This window comes from Nuphar pumila, chromosome 3 (genome assembly GCF_984573655.1).
Source record: "Nuphar pumila chromosome 3, dmNupPumi1.hap1.1, whole genome shotgun sequence".
NCBI classification, from domain to species: Eukaryota; Viridiplantae; Streptophyta; class Magnoliopsida; order Nymphaeales; family Nymphaeaceae; genus Nuphar; species Nuphar pumila.
This window is the reverse complement of record NC_143251.1, coordinates 51,532,711-51,554,442: the sequence shown is the minus strand read 5'-3', so window position 1 is coordinate 51,554,442 and position 21,732 is coordinate 51,532,711. Positions and strand designations below refer to the sequence as shown.

Here is a 21,732-nt window from a genome sequence, read left to right as displayed (position 1 = left end):
AGACTTTTTCTCTTAAAGTTTTCTTTGAAGTACACTTTTTGATATAAAGCATTCCTAAAAGCACCCTGATCCCTTAGGTGAAGTAAGAAGTTCACCGGGGGGATGAGAGGGGCCATAGGTATAACAAGATATGACTAGTGTGGTCAAATCTCAGATCTTGAGTGGAGTTTCTAGTGTAATAAATGAAAAAGAAATTGACAATTATGAGATGATAATGGTGAAGATGTTGACAGTTGTGAGATGATGATGATGATGGCATGATGGCAGGGATGATGATGATATTAATGGTGGTAGTGATCCCATGTTTCTCATTTATCCATTTAATTGTGAAGTGCACGCAATCTTGCATGACTTCATCCGTGGGAATCTTAGATCACTTTTTTTTTATAATTTTTTTAATTGTATTGTATTAGATTTTTGTAGTCATGAGCAAGGAACAAAGTGTAGTTATGAACCCACAACAATGTTTACTAGATATTTATATGCAAATTTATTAAAGCCATATTAATATGTACTTAAAGTAAAAACATACCAGAAACATTTAAACACTTGCATATCAATATTCGTACCTTGTACCTATACTAGCCTCATATCTGTATGTTGCAACTATGGTTACCCGACCGACTCGATGAAAGCGTGAGAGGGCTTCATAGGAAAAAAAATTACCTGGCATTTTTTCACATAAGCAAACTTTCCTATATGTTTCATGTAAAATGGAAAATGTTTTCACTGGTTAGAGTGCAAAGGAACAATTTTTTTCTAGAAAAAAATCCAAATTCTTAGTGGTTAGGCTGACTTTTTTCTTCCAGAAAATGGGGTTTTCTAGACATTAATTTAGAAAGATTCCCATGTTTATTTTCTATGAAAAAAATAATGGAGTAGTAAAAATTTTCCCTTTTCTGCTGAAAAAAAAAACAAGAAATTACATTTAGAAGCAAATGAGAGATCAGAACTTGGGGCAATCCAACATGATTCAGTTGAGCTTTAAGCACATTATTTGGGTGGTTTATCTAAGTCCTTTTTTGTTTTTCCTTTTAATAGGAAAGGTGTCAGAGGATAACCCTTGTGGGATTTGAACAAAAAATCCCTTGGTTACGATAGTGCGACCTAACCATCCAGCTATCTCATTTGACTCTTAAGTCCTGTTATACTAAGTGAAACTAGATATGTCAGTGGATCTGATTTCATTCGATATCTGACCAATCAAATTAGTCAGATTTGGTAAGAGAGATCTTAACTCCATTTAGTCAGATTTGGTAAGCGAAAACTATATCTGGTTATAATCAGTTGCATATATGATTTTGATTTTTTTGCACTTGAGATATCTGGATTTGATGAATATCTGCACCCACTTACATGTAAAGAAAATCAGATTTGGTATGAGCTTTTATCCATCCAAATTAGGTTATCCACATCTGATTAAAAGAATTTGATATTGAGCACATCTCACCCAAATTCGAACCATTTGAATCTTATATATAACTCGATTTTTTTTAGTCAAGTTGGCTACTTTTTCTTTGAAAGGCAAGCTGGGGTTAGGCCAACCCCTATCAGAACAACTGCACCATGTGGCAGAGGGATTCGATCATGGGCCTTCAGCTTGACACAGGACCTTGTTACCACATGGGATATCACCTTGGTCAAGTTGACCACTTTTTGTTACTGTAGGAATAAGCAGGAGTCCTAACCTTATTAATATATTAACTAGAAGTGGAACGAAAGTAACAAACATGCACATTAACAAGTGCAGTTTGAGTAGTTTAAAAGACAGAAATTCATGACGTGCTTCAGTTGTAACATTTCCCAATAGAAACACCAAAATTTGTGAATGTGGTTTTCATCAACATTCAAGCTCAATTTTCCACTAATTATTCGGTATTTCATGAATTTATTGGCAGTAGGAAAGTAGGAAAACTAGAAAATTCTGAAGTTTTTAATGGATCTTAAACATTCATTGTCATGCTAGGCATCAAGTGGGACATGTACAAGATGATGAATGTCCTTCCCAATATGAGTATTTGAATTTATGATTATGATCAAATCCAAGCATACCTTGGAAGGCAAACACTCCTTCAACCCGTATGAACTTGAAAAATAAAACTCATGTAGCTAAAAGTCACAATATTCATGAGGTGGTCCAATAGGAGATGGGGTAGTTGTGGTATAGACTGTGGCATTTGGTCTAAGAGATGAAACACGCTAAGGACCAGGGATGATGTTATTATGCTTGGTGGCCCCCTGCACTATACATCATTTTGTCTCATCATCATCATCAAATCCCCTAGTTTTATGGAGTCAACTCTATGTATCCTATTTCCCTTGAGTTTAGTTCTTGATAAACCCCATATTAACATATATCAATAAATGTGACAATAATATTTTGACAAGCTTTCTATATTTTGAAAAATAACCATATTGTACAACAAAAATGATGTGTTCCTCGAAATTCCCTACAATATTTAAAATTTGCCCAATGTCCAAATTCATAATTTTCTAACTTTAAAAAGATCTTTTTACCCTTTGCATAAGCAAATTTCCTCTAGATATGTGAATTTCCTCCCAAATATGAGAATATGTGAATTTTCACATAAATATGTTAATTTTCTTCCAAATATGTGAATTTTCTCCTAAATATGAGCACATGCGACATTTTTTTACAAAGGTTCGCATATGTGTGATGACATTTGTAAATGTGAGAGTATTTAATAAAGAAAATTCTTAGATCTTAAAGACATTCGCAACCAAAAAGGTTATTTTAAAGCTACAAATTTATGAATTTAGACATCAAACAAATTTTAAAAATTATAAGACATTTTGGCAAACACATCATTTTTGTCGTATACTATGGTCATTTTCTATTTATATTTCCTGCTTATAAAATATTGCACAGGATGTAGCTTGTATAACCCACTTAATGAGTTAACAGTGATTGTTTTCTTAAAATTAAGATCATTACAATTTTTTCTTTTTATTTTTTTTATTAAAATTAATGTCATTAAATTATTTTTTTGATGACATTTGTTTTGGTAGTTGCTGTATTTGCAGGGGCCTTGGTATTGTAGTGCTAGTGCTATCTTAGATCATCACCCTATACACTTTATGGCAAATGGTTGAGATGCATGAGATGATGCTTGGAAAATGGTTCGACAGATGTCATGAACTTAGCCAACATACTTTTGGGGAAAGTATAAGTTTGTACATTGTCGTGCCACAACAACTCACTGTAGAAGTTGGCACAAACATTATGTACATAGTCACCAGTGGGAAATCACTTCAGAAATTTGTTGGTACAAACTGCACGAATTACAAACACATACAACTCACTTATTTCATCATGATGTTTGCATTTGCGCAACTCATCTTCTCTCAATTGCCCAATTTCAATTCAATATCTCAAATCTCCTTGGTTGTTGCAGTCATGTCTCTAAGGTTTACCTATTAATTTTCTTGATTCTTAACTTCTTCATGTTTCCTTGAATGTTGAGCATGGTTTTGGACATCTAATGAAGCATTCATGAACTTGGAATATATATAATGTTGAATATTGTTTTTACTAGTAACAACATTTCAATTTACCAATTTGTTTTTCTTTATGTCAGATAAATATATCTTCTTACATGTTATTAAAATCTAGTAGCATGAACACCGAAGTTCATGAACTTGGTCATGTTCCATACTTATTGCTTTTAAACTACATGTTTCTCTTTTGAGTTGCAAATTTGATTTTATTTTTCTTTTGTCTTTAATCTTTTTTATTTTATAGTAGTTAGTCCACAATTGTTTGGGGAGCCTTCGTCTATAAGGGAAAACAAGTATACTTAGAATATGGTCTAAAGGCTTCCACATCAAAGAAGCCCATGTGGAAGGGTGTAATTGGTTATTTACCTGTTTCATTAATTGGTTAATGGGCATTTGGAAATGATATAGCTGATAACATCTTGCTTTCTTTGTAGACACTGTGTTGGTTGATTACATCAGCTAACATGTTTGTGGTCATTCATGTCATTGGAAGTTATCAAGTGATCACCTCTGTCTTCTCCATGGAAATTGTTATCAGTAATACTATTTGTCATGATTTCATAAAGAATCTAAATCAATTTTTTGCTTTGATTTTAAAGTAGATATATGCAATGCCAGTATTTGATATGATAATGTAAGTGTTGGTGAATAGGCTTCACTTTAGGCCTAGTGTTTCACTTTACTTAATTGCACACCGTTTATATGTTGGTAAGAGTGCTTTTGTCGCATAGTTGCCTGATTGAGGAGTCTTGATAGCTCTTGTTTCTTCAATTGCTTATTGTCTTTTCTGTATGCAACATCACATGTTTTGTTGCTATAACCTTTCCTTTCCTTGGAGGGTTGCTTGGTTTCTTCAGAGGATTTGTACTTTCTCTAACTACATATTTTGTTAGTACAAAAAGCTTTATATCTTTTCTCAGTTTATGTAATTGTGATTTTTCTAAGATAAATGTTTTGATCTTTTTTTAGCTATCATGCATCATGTGGCTAGCCATTTGCAAGCCCAAAAGATTTAGCTTATCTTGGACTACAAATTGGATAGGTCGGTATATTCAACTAAATAAGGGATAATTGCATACTTCTCTTTCACCTTATTACATAACATGCTAACTAAAAACCATGGGAATAACTACGTATTTTATTGCATCACAACTATCTATCATTCTTGGTGTATTACTTATGACTGGATCACCAATTGGTTGTCTATGACAAATCATCCTCTCTACCAAGAGCTACAAGTTCTACTCGTGATCCATTTTCTCTGAACTGCCACAAGTAGAAGGCCAAACAAAGTTGTTTCAAACCTTTTTAAAGATTTTACTAGAGAAGAAATATGCAAAACCATGCTTGTAGGTTTGCTTGATCTATACCACCTTGACAATGCAATGCTAAAGTTGAACCAGTAGGCTTATAAAAGCCACTAATATTTTATTCCTATTTAAATGTCTTGTATTAATTGCTTACATTTTTCATACATCTTAATATGATCAGTACTTTGAAGACTAGTAGATGGTTTCCATTTTCTCATTCACATGCCCAACCTGAACAATATAGTGCAATGAGGACTATAGGTTTTTATTTAGAGGGAAATTTTAGAAAAGGCACCTAATGTTTAGGCATTAATAAAAAAGGCGCATAAGTTTTGCAAGATTTTAAAAATGCACCTAAAAAATATAGTGGTTAATTAAAAAGGCCCTAGAGTTTACTAACGTCAAGTTTGTTGTTAAATGTGATCTGAAATTCCCATTTTACCTTCAACATCATATTTTAAAAAAATGCACCTAAAAAATCAAGTAGTTTTTAAGGGTTAACTAGTAAAATAACTCTCTTGACTCACCTTGAGTTACTGATAAGCTAGGTTAAATTGATAGAAGTTTGTTTTTTATTAATGGTGCAAAAATTTAGGTGTTTTTTTTTAAATTTTCCAAAACACGGGTGTGTATTTTATTAATTCCCAAACTTTAGGTGTTTTTTTCATCTAAATATGTGAAATTTCTTCCAAATATGAGAACATGCGACCTTTTTTTCAAAGAGGTTTGCAAATGTGTGATGATATTTGTAAATGTGAGAGTATTTACTAAATGAAGGTTCTGACATTTTGGGGACATTCACAACTATAAAGGTTATTTTAAATCCAAAAATTTATAAATTTGAACATCAAACAAATGTTGAAAATTGTAAGACATTTTGGGAAATACATCATTTTTGTCGTATACTACGAGCATTTTCTATTTATATTTCTTGGTTATAAAAGATTGTGGTTCACCCACAGGATGTAGCTTGGATGACCCACTTAATGGGTTAACAATGGTTGTTTCCTTAAAATTAAGATCATTTCGAAGTATTCATGCTGGAAATAAGCCATTCTCACCGATAACATCATCAAGTGAAGCACATTTCAAACTCAAAATGTGGAAATAAGAATAAGATATTATATAGTGATGTGCAAATAGCATGAGAATACTTCCAATTGATCGCATCACCTTCACATTTCAACATCCCAATCATGCTGCAATAGATCTCTACTCAATCAATAATCTCACACCCTTATACATGGAACCAGGACGAAGCTCATCAAGTGTATCAATAGTTCTGAAACAAGCAAACTCTCTCAAACCATCCCACCCACGTCAAGTAAGAAAGTCACAAAAGTCATCTTCTATATATAGAGTCGTCACTTCAGTACGAACAACTATGCGGTCAGAGTCATCATAAACACAAACTGTTATTTTTCTTATTGATTTTTGTTTTCTTAAAATTAAGGTTATTGAAATGATTTTTTGTTAACATTTGTTTTGGTAGTTGATGTATTTGCAGAGGCCCTGATATTGTACTGCTAGTGTTGCCTTGGATCATCACCCTCTACAATCTATGGAAAGTAGTTGAGATGCATGACATGGTGCCTGGAAAATGGTTCAACAAATATCATGAACTTTGCCATCATGCTTTTAGGGAAAGACTAGGCTTTTACATTGCCGTGCCACAATAATTCATTATAGAAATTAACACAAACATTATGTACATGGTCATTGGTGGGGAATCACTGCATAAATTCGTTGGTATTGCAAACACATACTACTCACTTATTTCATTATGATGTTTGCATTTGTGCAACTCCTCCTCTCTCAATTGCTCAATTTCAATTCAATATCTGAAATCTCCTTGGTTGTTGCAGTCATGTCTCTAAGGTTTACCCATTAATTTTCTTAATTCTTAACTTCTTCATGTTCTTCGATTGTCGAGCATGGGTTTGGACGTCTCATGAAGCATGATCAAGTTCATGAACTTGGAATATATCTAATGTTGAATATTGTTTTTACTAGTATCAACATTTCAATTTACCAATTTGTTTTGCTTTATGTCAAATAAATATATCTTCTTATATGTTATTAAAATCTAGTAGCACAAACACTAGAGTTCACGAACTTGGTGATGTTCCATATTTATTGCCTTGTAAGTGCATGTTTCTCTTTTGATTTGCAACTTTGATTTTATTTTCCTTTTGCCTTTTACCTTTTTCATTTTATAGTAGTTACTCTATAATTGCTTGGGGAGCCTCTGTCAATAAGGGAAAACAAGCATACATAGAATATGGTCTAAAGGCTTTAACAACATCAGGGACTGTTTTCAACATTTTGAGTGTACTTAGGGATGTTTCCTTTGCTTATGTTGGGCACAATGTTGTACTCTAGATTAAGGCATTGATCCCTTCTATGCCTAAGAATCTATCAAAGAAGCCCATGTGGAAGGGTATAATCTTTGCTTACATCATAGTCATGCTTTGTTATTTCCCTGTTGCATTAATTAGTTATTGGGCATTTGAAAATTATATTGTTATAACATCTTGATTTCTTTGGAGAAATCGCGTTGGTTGATTGCCTCAGCTAACATGTTTGTGGTCATTCATGTCATTAGAAGTTATCAGGTGATCATCTTTCTCTTCTCTATGAAAATTTTGTTATCAGTAATACTATTTGTCATGATTTCATGAAGAATCTGAATCAATTTTTTGCTTTGTTTTGGAAGTACATATATACAATATCAGTATTTGATATGATAGAGTTAGTGTTGGTGTAGATGCTTCACTTTAGGCCTAGTATTTTAAATCACTTAATTGCACACTGTTTATATGTTGGTAAGAGTGCTTTTGTCGCATGGTTGCTTGATTGAGGAGTCTTGATAGTTCTTGTTTATTCAATTGGTTATTGTCCTTTCTGTATGTAGCATTCACATATTTTGTTGCTATGGCCTTTCTTTTCTTTGGAGGGTTGCTTGGTTTCTTCAGAGGATTTGCATTTGGTCCAAGTACATATTTTGTGAATATAAAAAGATTTATTTCTTTTTTCAATTTATGTAAGCGTGATTTTCCTAAGATAAATGTTTTGGCCTTTTTTTAGCTGCCCTACATCATGTGGATTGTCATTTGCAAGCTCATAAGATTTAACTTATCTTGGACTACAAATTGGGTAAGTCAGTATATTTAACTAAATAAGGGATGATAGCACATTTCTATTAAATACACCTAAAATATATAGTGGCTAATTAAAAAGGCTCATGAGTTTACCACCGTTGAGTTTGCTATTAAATGTGATCTAAATTTACCATTTTACCTTCGACATTATATTTTCAAAAAATGCACCTAAAAAATAGGGAAGGAAATTTTTAAGGGTTAACTAGTAAAATAACTCTCTTAACTCACCTTGGGTTAGTGACCAGCTAGGAGAAATTGATGGAAGTTTGTTTTTTATTATCGGTGCAAAAATTTAGGTGTCTTTTTAAAGTTTTCCAAAACTTTGGTGTGTTTTTTATTAATTCCCAAACTTTAGGTGCTTTTTTAACCTAAATATGTGAATTTTCACCTAAATATGTGAAATTTCTTCCAAATATGTGAATTTCCTCTTAAATATGAAAATATGCGACATTTTTTCATAGAGGGTCGCATATGTGTGATGGCGTTTGTAAATGTGAGAGTATTTATTAAAAGAAGGTTCTTACATTTTAGAGACATTCACAACTAGAAATGTTATTTTAAAGCAGAAAATTTGTGAATTTTGACAACGGACAAATTTTAAAAATTGTAAGACATTTTGGGAAACACATCATTTTTGTTGTATACTATGATCATTTTCCGTTTATATTTTCTAGTTATAAAATGTTGTGGTTCACTCATAGGATATAGCTTGGATGACCCACTTAATGTGTTAAGAGTTGTTGTTTCCTTAAAATTAAGATCATTCAAAGTTTTTCTTCTTGATTTTTTTTATTAAAATTAAAGTCGTTGAAATGATGTTTTCTTGACATTTGTTTTCGTAGCGGTTTTATTTCCAGAGGCCCTAGCATTGAAGTGCTAGTGCTATCTTGGGTCATCACCCTCTACACTCTTTGGACAATGGTTGAGATGCATGAGATGGTCATGAACTGCTGCATAATGCTTTTAGGAAAAAACTAGGCTTGTATATTGTTGGGGCAAAAAACTCATTGCAAGAGTTGGCACAAACATTATGTACATGGTCATTGATGGGAAATTATTGCAGAAATTCGTTGGTACAATATGTACAAATTGCCCAATTTAAATTTAATATATGAAATCTTCTTGGTTGTTGCGGTCATGTCTCTAAGGTTTACCTGTTAATTTTCTTAAGTCTTAACTTCTTCACGTTCTTCGAATGTTGAACATGGGTTTGGACATCTCATGAAGCATGATCAAGTTCATGAACTTGAAATATATCTAATGTTGAATATTTTTTCTACTAGTATCAACATTTCAATTTACCAATTTGTTTTGCTTTATTTTCAATACATATATCTTCTTACATGTTTTCAAAATCTAATAGCACAAACACTGGAGTTCATGAACTTGGTCATGTTCCATACTTATTACCTTGAAAGTGCATGTTTCTCTTTTGAGTTGCAACTTTGGTTTTATTTTTCTTTTGTCTTTTACCATTTTCATTTTATAGTAGTTACTGCACAATTTCTTAGGGAGCCTTCATTCATAAGAAAAAACAAGCGCACGTTGAAGATAGTTTAAAGGCTTGAATAACATTAGGGACTATTTTGAATGTTTTGAGTGCACTTTGGAATGTTTCCTTTGCATAAGCTAGGCACAATGTTGTACTCGAGATTAAGGCATCGATCCCTTCTACGCCTAAGAATCCATCAAAGAAGCTCATGTGGAAGAGTATAATCTTTGCTTACATCATAGTCACACTTTGTTATTTCCCAGTTGCATTAATTGGTTATGAATTGGTTATTTAGAAATGATATAGCTGATAAAATCTTGATTTATTTTGAGAAATCATGTTGGTTGATCGCATCAGTTAACATGCCTAACCTTAACAATATAGTGCAACAAGGACTCTGGGTTTTCATTTAGAGGGAAAATTTAGAAAAGGCACCTAAAATTTGAGCATTAATTAAAAAGGCACATACGTTTTGGAAAATTTTAAAAATGCTCCTAAAAACTATTGTGGTTAATTAAAAAAGCCCAGGAGTTTACTACCTTCAAGTTTGCTATTAAATGTGATCTAAAATTATGATTTTACCATCAACATTATATTTTCAAAAAATGCACCTAAAAAAATAGCGGAGTTTTTTAAGAGTTAACTAATAAAATAACTCTCTTAACTCACCTTGGGTTAGTGATAAGCTAGGTTAAATTGATGGAAGTTTGTTTTTTATTAATGGTGCAAAATTTTACATGTCTTTTTAAAATTTTCCAAAAGTTTGGTGTATTTTTTATTAATTCTCAAACTTTAGGTGCTTTTTCACCTAAATATGTGATGTGATTTTTCTTCCAAATATGTGATTTTTCTTCTAAATATGAGAATATGCAACCTTTTGTTCACAAAGGTTCACATATATGTGATTACATTCATAATTATGAGAGTATTTACTAAAAGTAAGTTCTTACATTTTGGGGACATTCACAACTATAAAAGTTATTTTAAAGCCAAAAATTTGTAAATTTAGACATCGAGCGGATTTTGAAAATTGTAAGACATTTTAGGAAACACATCATTCTTGTTGTATACTGTGATCATTTTCCATTTATATTTTCTGGTTATAAAATGTTGTGGTTCATCCACATGATGTAGCTTGGATGACCCTCTTAATGGGTTAACAATTGTTTCCTTAAAACTAAGATCATTTTTGTTGATTTTTTTTATTAAAATTAAGGTCATTGAAATGATTTTTGTTGACATTTGTTTTGTTAGTTCAATAGATATCATGAACTTACCCAACATACTTTTAGAGAAAGACTATAATGCCTCAATTTTTTAAACCGATTTTTTTTGGATTTTTTTTATATAATTTTCAAGAAAACAACGAAAACTCTTTTTAAGCACGGTTCAAGCTTTAGGCAAGTTACAATTTCTAACTCACACATGTAAGACTAGAAATAATTGAATTGAACCATCATTTGTATTAAAATAAATCAAATACTAGTCTCCCAATAATAAGAATTTACAGGACTTAATGAAATAATTAAATCGTAAAATATATCAAGTTCTCCCAACAACCTAAAAGAAGTGTGACTCTCTTGGTGTCACCCCGAGCCTCCCATCATCACCCTCTAGCTTTAAAAAAATACAAATACATAAAACATACATCTTTCTCAGTATAGACAAAACATAGCATGTTATAACATATAAACACACTAGGAGCATGATCACAACAATGATAATTAAGCATACAGGATTTCACAATAATTTATTCTTACCAAGTAATGAACCTGCATTGTATCGCTAGGAATCAAAGTCATAGTAAAACAAAGTCATATATACCAACATATGCATGAACTTGAAATCATACATGACATGCATGTAAACCTGTACTGCCAAAAGATGAGATATATTTGACCATCCTTTATCTAATAAGTTGGTGCATTCAGGAATCTATACCTTTGGATCTTGAGAAACAAGATCACAAGTCAACTCTGCTGCATGGAGCCACCTGAACCGTTTCTCTTGCAAATTTTGTGCAATAAACTTACCCAACCCTGAACAAAAACAACAACTTATAAAGTGAATGTCTTGCTCCCAGCCAACAATATAATGTATAAATAGGCCTCTACCAGATCACTATCTTACCAGGAACACTATATGCACCCAACGTCATAATGAGGACCATAAAAACCAAAATCAACAGACAGGATTGACGAAACAGAAACTCAACATGACCATAAGCAAGAGAATAGAACGAAGAAGATTTCTTTTTAAAGAATGTGCAATGACCAACATTTTGTTACCATAGTACTTCAAAGTCCATACTCATTTTACTGTAAGCATCATTACCTGCAGCCACGCATGCAGTGACCACGGGGATGAAAACATTGAGAACTTGCCACCAAAATCTGTGAAACTACGGCAATGCTTTTAAGAGAACTAAAGATTAAGGGTAAATACATTAGAACTTTGAAAATGGTACAAACAATGAAGAATTAAGAAGTGGCATTGGTGAAGAATCTTTGAGGCTTTTAAGTCGGTTGTGTGCAAAAGAACTCACATTCAGCTAATCAGAATTTCAACGGATAAACTAAACAAGTATTTAGAGGGACCTAAAAACAATAAAAAATATAACTCATCAACCAGTAACATAATCAGATAAATAAACTGGAAATATGCAGCAGAGAAAGACCTCTAGTGACAGAAGACAAGTCGCATTATGTTTGCTCAAGCAAGTTCTATAGAGACCAGCTTTTTGACATAACTATATTACAAAATATACCTAATTATAAAACAAATTTTGAAAAATCTATGATAATCAAAGACACTACATAGTATATAATTTTTAACATACACAACAAAATCTATGAAAGTTTGGCTACAAAAAAAACAAAAACAAAAAAAGAACAAGTTTCATCTATCCAAAATACATTAATCCAAAAAGTTTTAAATTATCTCCTCAGACTCCATTATGCTACACATAGCCATCTTCAACATCTCGTCAAACTCCATGAGCTAATTAATAAATTAACTTTTCATATAGACATAATATTAAAATAAAATTAAAAATGATCTATGATTGGTGTGAATGCAATGCCTGGCTGGTCCTTATGAACTGCATGAATTCTTCAACTTGAGATTCCAGTGCATGTACTTTGCCTACCTGGTATTCCAACACATTTATTCTTTCTTTCAACTCACGTATCTCTTTTTTGTATTATGCATTCTCTTGGTCCAAAGAACTCAAAAGCCTTAACACCCATGTCATAAGTACGAACTCGCCTATATATATCATCTCCAATAGCTAGAGAAAGGAAATCATTTCGAGATGGGGCAATCTGAAGATCCCTCAGGCAGTTGAGATATCATGACATTTATTTTATCCTACAAAAATAATACACATTTAAATTCATGGAAATGTTAAACAAAAATAAAATAAATGTGTAATCATTAACCACTTACAATTGCTGCACTTGTTTCAAACATTAGAGTCATAATGAAGAATCCAGCTTGTGAAGGCTCAACTCCATCTTCTCTACACAAATGTGAGAAGAAGTTAATTATGATAGCATAATAACATAAAGTCAATCTTACAGGTAAAATAATGATGAAGTTAATGATATTATAATTACCTTTTCTCGTGCAAAACTTTTTGTACCAGTAGTATGCAAAACTTTTTGTTAAGCACGTTCGATACTATTCATTGTACTTTGCATCTTCCATAGCAAAATAAATTTCATAAATAACTATAAATACATTAATTATAAATTTTAACTTGTTTTTGCAGAGATTTAACAACCATACCTTTAACTGACGAGAATCAAAATGTTTTATAAGGGCAGACCACTGAGGCTCAGAAATATTCTCAGGGAAGACCCTAGGAACTGAAGCTTTTGCTTGGAAAATGTCATACAGTCAAGTTTACAAGATATCTACTCTAGACGAGTGGACATCTGGATGCTAGCTTTCCCTTGTGGAACAAGTATTGTCACTAGTTGAGATTTTTCTTGAAGCTTTTCCTAGGGCAAGTGATAAACAAAGCTGGAGAATTTAGAATAAAGAAATATTGCTCAATAATGAATTCCAAGAAAGAAACATAGAAAAAAAGGTTTACAGCTACAATGGTTTGGTGGCATCTAAAAGCTGCATATCACATTATTGATGCTTGAATGTTTTTTTTAATTTGTACAGAAAAATCATTTTTCTTATTTGCTAGTACAAAACAAGCAATTCGTCTATATCAGAATCAACAGTTTTTAGCAATCTGGACACCATTCATGTCGCTATTCAGAAAATTAGAAAAAAATCTGTATAAAATCGAGTATACCTTCTATTTGAATGATTCTTCATTTATAAATCATCTAAAATCATAAACTAGCAAAACCCCCACTCAATTGAACCAAACTGCATCAAATGTATGGACGTTCTGCAGCTGAGAGAGGGAAGGAGGGAGAAAAGAGAGATCAGATCGGTGAATAATGACCTTGTCGACTTTTTGACAGCCTTGAGCAAAACGTGTCCGTGCTTCTTAAGAAGAGGATGTGCAGAGGGTTGGCCGAGCTCGGAGGGTTAACCGAACTCAGAGGAGAGAGAGAGAGGAGGAAAAAAATGGATATTTGATATTTTCACTGGCGTGAGGGAGAAGGGGAAGAATCGAGGGAACTAACAAAAAAAATGGAGGGAGAAAGGGGGACTTACCGTCATATTAAGAAAAGAGCGTTACTGGCGCAAATGAATGACACGCCAGTAAAATATTATATTTGATGTTTTCACTGGCGCAGATAGAATGACGCACCAATGAAATGACCGTAAAACACTTTGCGCCAGTAAAAAATGAGTTTTATTTGTGCAGCTCGGAAGTGCGCCAGTAAAAACACTTTTTCGTGTAGTGTTACTATCCAATCTAATACCTTATTCTTCACATGGACCTTTAAATGAGGCATTCGTTTATAATTGGATCAGTTTCAAATTCGTTGAAGCAGCTTTTCTTGGATCCATATTTGGATCTCATTTTCAATTGGATATTTATTTTGGATCGAGATCAAATCCCATCTATTTATAGTTTTTATGATGCATTCCTCGGCCTGGTTTAGGAATTTTGGGTTAGGTAGGCTTGAGTTAGGTCAAGGGATAGGACAAAGGTCAAGCTCGGGTAAACAGAGTAGGTTTTCATCAAAGTTTGGTAGAAAAAATCAGTGCAACCAAACAACACCACAAAAAAATTCAAATTTGGATGGATGATTCTGAGGGTTTGCAATAATTGGATTTGCATCATCCCCTCCCTTGAGAATTGCCTAGTCCCTTAGGAAAAATTCTGAGAGTATGCTTTCGATGAGGGTAGTTGATCACTAAGGTTGGTGCATCCCTTCATAGTTTTCAGCATACTGTCTTCGTCGGTGGTGGATCTGTTCTTGGTTTCTTCTTAGATGAAAAATAATGAATGGTTTTGATCCAAACACTATGAGTTGCTTCCTATCAGAGGTAGATTCAAAACTTGTTGGCAAGAAGTCGATGGGTTTTTATTGAGATACAAGCTCAACCTTTGATGCAAGCTCGCCTTAGTGGTAGAGTGACAACAAGGTCGAACTGTCCACTCTTCACCAATTTCAACCCCATTGTGCATCATGCCATATGCCAGAGTTTGTCAAGCCCCAAGCTTTTCTTTCTGAAACTTGAGTTGACAGCAGTGTGATGATACTAATAAACCATTTGTTGAATTTATGTGCTTCGAATTGTGATTGCAATGCACATTAATTTATTATGTCTTCCCATTGCGATGATGTATGGCTCAAACTGGCTGCAGGTATGTTAACTTGCTATAATAGAGTTTTTTGTGATGAAGTCTTGCAACTGCAATTGGGGTACAACTAAATTCAAATTGAAGTGGTTCGCCTTCAACTGGTTGTATTATAGTAAGGCGCCACCCAACTTTACTATGCATAGCAGTAGGTAATGACTCCTTTTAACAAGCATCCATGAGAGTTTCTGAGTGCACCTCGGTTGCAGTTGGCAAAAGTGAAGGGTTGAGATTGAACCATGAGTATACATTAGTAAAATTGAGTGGTTAGCACAATGATTTATCTCAAGTAGTTGAGCCATAAATTCAAGCTGATTTGGCACTTGGGAAACCAAGTAATCAAATTTTTTAAGGTGTTGCTTGTTACTCATATATTCTAAAAATATGAGGTGCACTAATTGTATCGCTAAGTTTCAACCAACAACCAACATTTTTTATAGAAGTTTAGATACAAAACCATCCACATTAATAGGGTCCTTATAAATAGATTCAACCTAGAGAACTATAAACTCGTTCAGCATGGGGAATATCATGCAACATGTGGGAATCTAGTCATCAACCAGAAAGTCCCTTTTGTCTTTAGCTTGCAGATCACCTACATCCAGAAGCGATTTTCATCCCTAATCTAAAACACGATGTCTATGACTATCAGCATGAATTGTATTAATATTCATACCAGAGTTTATAAACAACACCCTCAACTTTAGAACTGCCATTCTGAGCATTTGCAGGTTCTTGAATCCTGATACAATCACAATGAGGTCGTTGCTGGTTACGCTGGAAAAGAATGACCACAACATTGTTTGGTTCATGTCCAGCTCAAGGTCGATGGAGGAGCTGGTCATCTTTCGTAGCATCAACGGCTTGGCCAACAAGCAAAGCCTTTTGCTCATGATGCTTGATGGGAAAAACTCTCTCTTGCAAGCAAAAGAGTTGGTGGTCCCGCCTCCAACGTTTCAGTTATCACACAGACCACCATGAGATAGTATGTGGGTTTTCAGATGTATTGTCAAGCGATCTACCAGGACTCCCCCCACACTGTAAAGTGGAGTTTGGTATTAAATTGATACCTGAAACTTCTCTAATTTTCAAGCACCCTATTGTATGGCACTGACAGATCTCAAGAATCTAAAGAAACAATTGTAAGAGATGTTGGAGCAGATATTTATTCGATCGAGTGTCACCTTAGGAAGCATCAATATTATTTATGAAGAAGGATGGTTCAATGAGGTTGTACATCAATTACAGGATACTCAACCAAGTCACCATTAAGAACAAGTATCATTTACTTCTTATCAAAGATCTATTTGATCTGTTGCAAAAGACTAAGGTGTTTTCAAAGATTGACCTTAGATCTAGGTATCATTAACACAGGATCAAGAATGATGACATTTCAAAGACAACTTTTCAGATGAGATATGGGCATTATGACTTTATAGTGATGCTTTTCAGACTCACTAATGCACCGACAACATTTATGAATTTAATAAATCAAATATTTTTGTCATATCCAAACTTATTTGTGATTGTCTGTATTGATGACATTTTGGTGTATTCTGAAAATGAAGAGCAACATCAGGACCACTTGAGGATTGTTGTAACACCCCAAAATTTTTAACTTAAAAACATAGAATTTTGACCTCATTTTTTTTTGAAATAGCATAACTGAAATAATTTATGTTTTGAAAGAACGGACAATTTTGACGGGTTACAAAAATGAGTTTTGTACTTGAAATAGAAATCCATCACATAATCAAAAGAATTAAATATCATTTCATGCACTACAAATAGATCAAAGTTTATACAACTTCAAAGGTTTAATAAAATATCTCATGAAAATGAGATGTCTAACAACTGGTTCCAAGATCGGGAACATAGTTAGGGAAGGTTGGATCAGGGCCTCACCGAGCATTGAGCACTCGCACCACATCATTGTCTGTCGCCTGCTCCCCATGAAATGGGGTCAAAACTCTCGCGAGCCGGTAAGTGAACTTAAGCATTATGCATTATGGTAAGTAATCAAAAGCATCTATCACGATTTTAGTTATACAATATCAGTATGATTAGCATGATCATAATATCAGAAATGTAAAGACATGTTCAGAACCTTGATAACAACATGAATAGCATGATCATAATAATGAGATATCAATAAGAATCATAAGAGCATAATCTTAGAAATAACAACAGGCTCATAATTTCAAATAAATTGCAACTAACTATGTGAGTGAGTTTGCAGGGTTAGTATTAAGTTTCGATAGACTTACTTCTCTGAGTAAGTAGAGAAAATCTGCCATCGTGTCAACTAGAGTATACTACGATGTTCATTATGCAAATTATATATTTATCATAGTACCTATTGATCGGATCTCAACCCATGCCGCGGCTTCCAAAGGACCAAGAGATGATCGGTGCATGGGTATATTTGGATTGCAATCCCTATCATTACAGCAACTAAGGTCTACCCTTTGTCTGGTAACCTGGACCTCCCTGACTTCGAGTGATGAAGGTCTGAGGGCATCGAGCTCCTCATTTTTTAAGTCGGTATGACATGTAGTTTAAATCTATATCCAAAAATTGTCACTCGAGGTTGTATCGTCCACCCCCTCTTAGGTGAACCAATTTGTGAATGGGTGATGTGGGTGGCTCCATCTTCATTATAAGTAATTTTTGTATCCATGCTCTTGTGTCATACAAGGTGTTAAGGCTCAATATCCCCATAGTCCCCGCAGGGCAATATGTCATGACAAGGTCTATGGCCAGCAAAAACCAGGTGCTTCTTAAACAAGCACATTGCTAATGAAGGCATATATCTAATATTTAATGTGTGCTAGTTAGTACATGAAGTATGACTTCCTCTCACGGTGTTGGGTCGCAGCCCACCCAAGCTCTCATTAGAGCACTAATGCTTTTTCGCAGTTAGTTCATTATACACATAAGTCAAGAGATGTTCATATAATAGTTTAGATGCAAATAGATCATTTCATGTATGCATCATAGTCATTTAGAGACAATTCATATAAAACATGAACATCGAAATCACTAGCCTTTATGCAACATATGCTATTTATGCGTGCATTTGTCATATAAATTTTCTTCTTGGCCTAATCTTTCATTTTGTACGGAATATATCACACAAGTGCTATATATATATATATATATATATATATATATATATATATATATATATATATATATATATATATATATATATATATGGCACTCGGCCTATGCATAGACATTCACATGTAGAAATCAAGTCGATGTGTGTTTGTCTTATTTATGAGCATATGTATATGATGTTTGACAGATCTCATAAGTATTTTTATTGCATTGTCGCCTAGCTTTTGTCATAAGCATTGTAGAGTTTTGGTCATGCCGCTTGCATACAGATAGACTTGTGAATTCTTTTGAATTATATTGACTAGAGTCTAAGTATAGACATGTGTAATCTCTCTAAGGCAACACATTGTGTACTCATAAGCGTTTAACTCTTGAATCATGCTATATTGATTTACTCGAGCCTAATCGAGTATTAAATACAAACTCTTTCCTTTTCTTCGTGGTTGTATCACCTTTTGAACACTTTGTTCCTAAAGTGTGTGTGAGCTTCATATTGATACAATTTTTAAATCTTGTATGCTTTCGAAATGAAATCCTTTGTATACCATAAATGCAATTTTATAAAAAAAACAATAATTGTTTTTTTATTTTCATTTTCTTTCCTTTTTTCTTAATTCTGATTTTCCTCATAGTATAGCCAAGATGCAGTTGTTCAGTCCAGTCTGACCTAAGATAATCAGCACACCCTTGAACCACGGTTGGTCCGAGTCACTCAGTCTAGCAGGTTCCAGCTGAATTCGGTTCAGACCAACCGAACCCAGTTCACACTACAAGAAAAATGGCCATTAGCGACGAAATTTTGTGACAGATTTTTTTTGTCGCAACTTTGCTGCGGATTAACGAGAGAAACAAATCCGTCGCTAAAATCCATAATATTTACGAAAATAGCGACAGAAAAACTTTCGTCGCTAATTAGCGATGGCTTAGCGACGTCAGGTTTTTGTCACAATACCCGCAACATTTAGCGACAGATTTGGCGACAAAGGTTTTTTTGTCTCTATGTAGCGACGATGTTAGTGAGGAAAATATTTCGTCATTAACTGGTCATGTAAATTTGTGACAGAGTTGTGACGGAAGTAGGCCATCGCCAAATCTGTCGCTAAGTTTCCCATAAATCCCTAATCAGAACCCTTTTTTCTCTTTCTTGTTTCGTCTCTCCCGCCCGACGCACTCCTCGGCCTGCCGCCCGTCGCTCCTCAGTCCGCCGCCCGTCCCTCTTTTGGCCCATCGCCCCCCGTTCCGCCACCAGTTGCCCCCCGCCCGTCGCCCGACGTCTCCCAAGTAAGTGGGTCAATTTTTTTTCGGCAGGGGGTCGCCCCCCCTGCCTCGTTCTTTTTTTCTGGCAGGGGGGGCGCCTGCCTCATTTTTCTTTTTGGCAAGGGGTCGCCCCCCCTGTCTCATTTTTTATTTCTGGTAGGGGGGGTCGCCCCCCTGCCTCTTTTTTTTTCGGCAGGGGGTCGCCCCCCTTGCCTCATTTTTTTATTCGGGCAGGAGGTCGGCCCCCTGCCTCTTTTTTTTTCGGACAGGGGGTCACCCCTCCTGCCGCATTTTTTTTCGGCAAAGGGGCGCCCCTCCTGCCTCTTTTTTTTTCGGTAGGGGGGGCGACGGGCCGGGGGGAGCCCGACGATCGTCGGGTTCCTGAACATACTTCCCCCAACCCTTTAAGTGTTGATTTTACTATTTTAGTTTTTTTGAACCCCTCTCTTTCTGTTTTTTTTTTTCTCACAGCAATCTCTCCCTCTCGGTTCTCACAGTTGCAGCATTCTCTATGTCTCTCTCGTGGTGGAGCCGAAATAGGCACGCCTCTCTTGTGGTGGAGCCAAATCAAGTACGTCTCCCTTTCGGCTTTCACAGTCGCAGCATTCTCTCTGTCTCTCTCGTGGTGGAGATTTGGATTGAAAACCCAATCTCCTCCTTCAAGAAATAAGGGTTTTCGTCCTTTTTCTGTTCTCCCTCACTTACAACGTTAGATCTGAAAATTATGATTGGGATCATCAGTTGTTCTTTCGACCTTTGGTTGTTTCTGCCATCATCTTTTTGCTAAGCGGATTTAGGGTTTCTTGGTCATTTTCTACCATCATCTTTTTGCCAAGCGGATTTAAGGTGACTTGTGGTATTAAAAAAACTAACAGATTTACATATGTATGGAGACATAATCCTTTAATTTGTGTTTTTCGTGAGCTGTGAATTTAAGAATTGTGTTATCTTAATTGATGGACTGTGATTATAAGACGTTGACTAATCTTCACACAATCTCTTTTTGAATGGGCATGTTTTTTCTATGTGGTTCTGCTCGGTTTAGTTGTACTTGGGGGGTTTCTTTCATGGATTGTGTTAATTTGATGCGTCGAGAAGTTTCGTATGTATGCAGATTTCTTTTGCCCATTAGGTGAAAATTGTCTAATGTGCTAATCCTGCCATTCACCATATGATTTGGTGGGTGCTTCTGTTGATTTGTATTTCCATGCTTGATTAATGATTGCCACATCTTAGATTCCAAATGCTTTTGGAACTGTTACAGTTGTAACTTTCATGTTTGAGGATCAAAAGCAGGTGACTAAATTGTTAGATATTTGAAAGGAAGATGATTCAAGAAATTTTCTATCCAAGAAACTGCCTTTTCTGTGAAGAAAGGAATGTTATTGCGGTATATTGAAGATCATTAGTGTTTGCATTAATCAAGATCCGTTCCTTTATTGTTCACATGAGACCTATGGGATTCATCAGAAATTTTATTTCCCCCGGTTGTGCACTTGCATCATGTGAAATTATATATAGAGGTTATGGCTCACGTGTATTATGGTTAATGTTTTGTTGTGCATGCTTTTGGTTGGTCAGATGGATTTTAAATCATGCATTGTAATTGCATGATTTTTATAAACATTGGTGTTGTTAAGTTATTTTTACATTGTAGTAGTGGCACACAGTTTCACTCAAAGAATGCAGGCACATACAAAAAATCTTTATTTATTGAAATTTCACCAGTTATTATTTATGTTTGATCAGAGCTTTGTTGGAAATTTTGACTTGTGTGAATTCAAAATCTAGAGCTATTTTGTTTAATTATATCTGTTAAATCACTTTGAAAAAACTGGATTTGCATCAATCTTAGTGATTTGCTAAAATTGTTAATGCTAATATGCATTTCGTTCAATGTTAATTTTTTATTGAATGAATACTCATATTTTATTTCTCAGATACTTACATAGATCAAGTTGTTGCATTAATATTACTTTTATATGTTAATCTCATATTTTTTCAGTATTTATTTGAGATTTTTTATTTCTTATTGGTTGTTGCTTCATCAACAAAGCATTTTTTATTTATTTATAATTTTAGATATTT

At 34.3% G+C, this 21,732-nt stretch overlaps 2 pseudogenes; both read left to right on the top strand.

Annotated features, from left to right (window-relative positions):
* The window catches only part of LOC149842876 (lysine histidine transporter 1-like), a 31,221-nt pseudogene extending 26,451 nt beyond the window's left edge, over nt 1–4,770 (top strand).
* A 1,443-nt stretch (nt 4,771–6,213) lies between these two features.
* LOC149842875 (lysine histidine transporter 1-like) lies at nt 6,214–20,964 on the top strand (annotated as a pseudogene).
* Nucleotides 20,965–21,732: the final 768 nt, after the last annotated feature.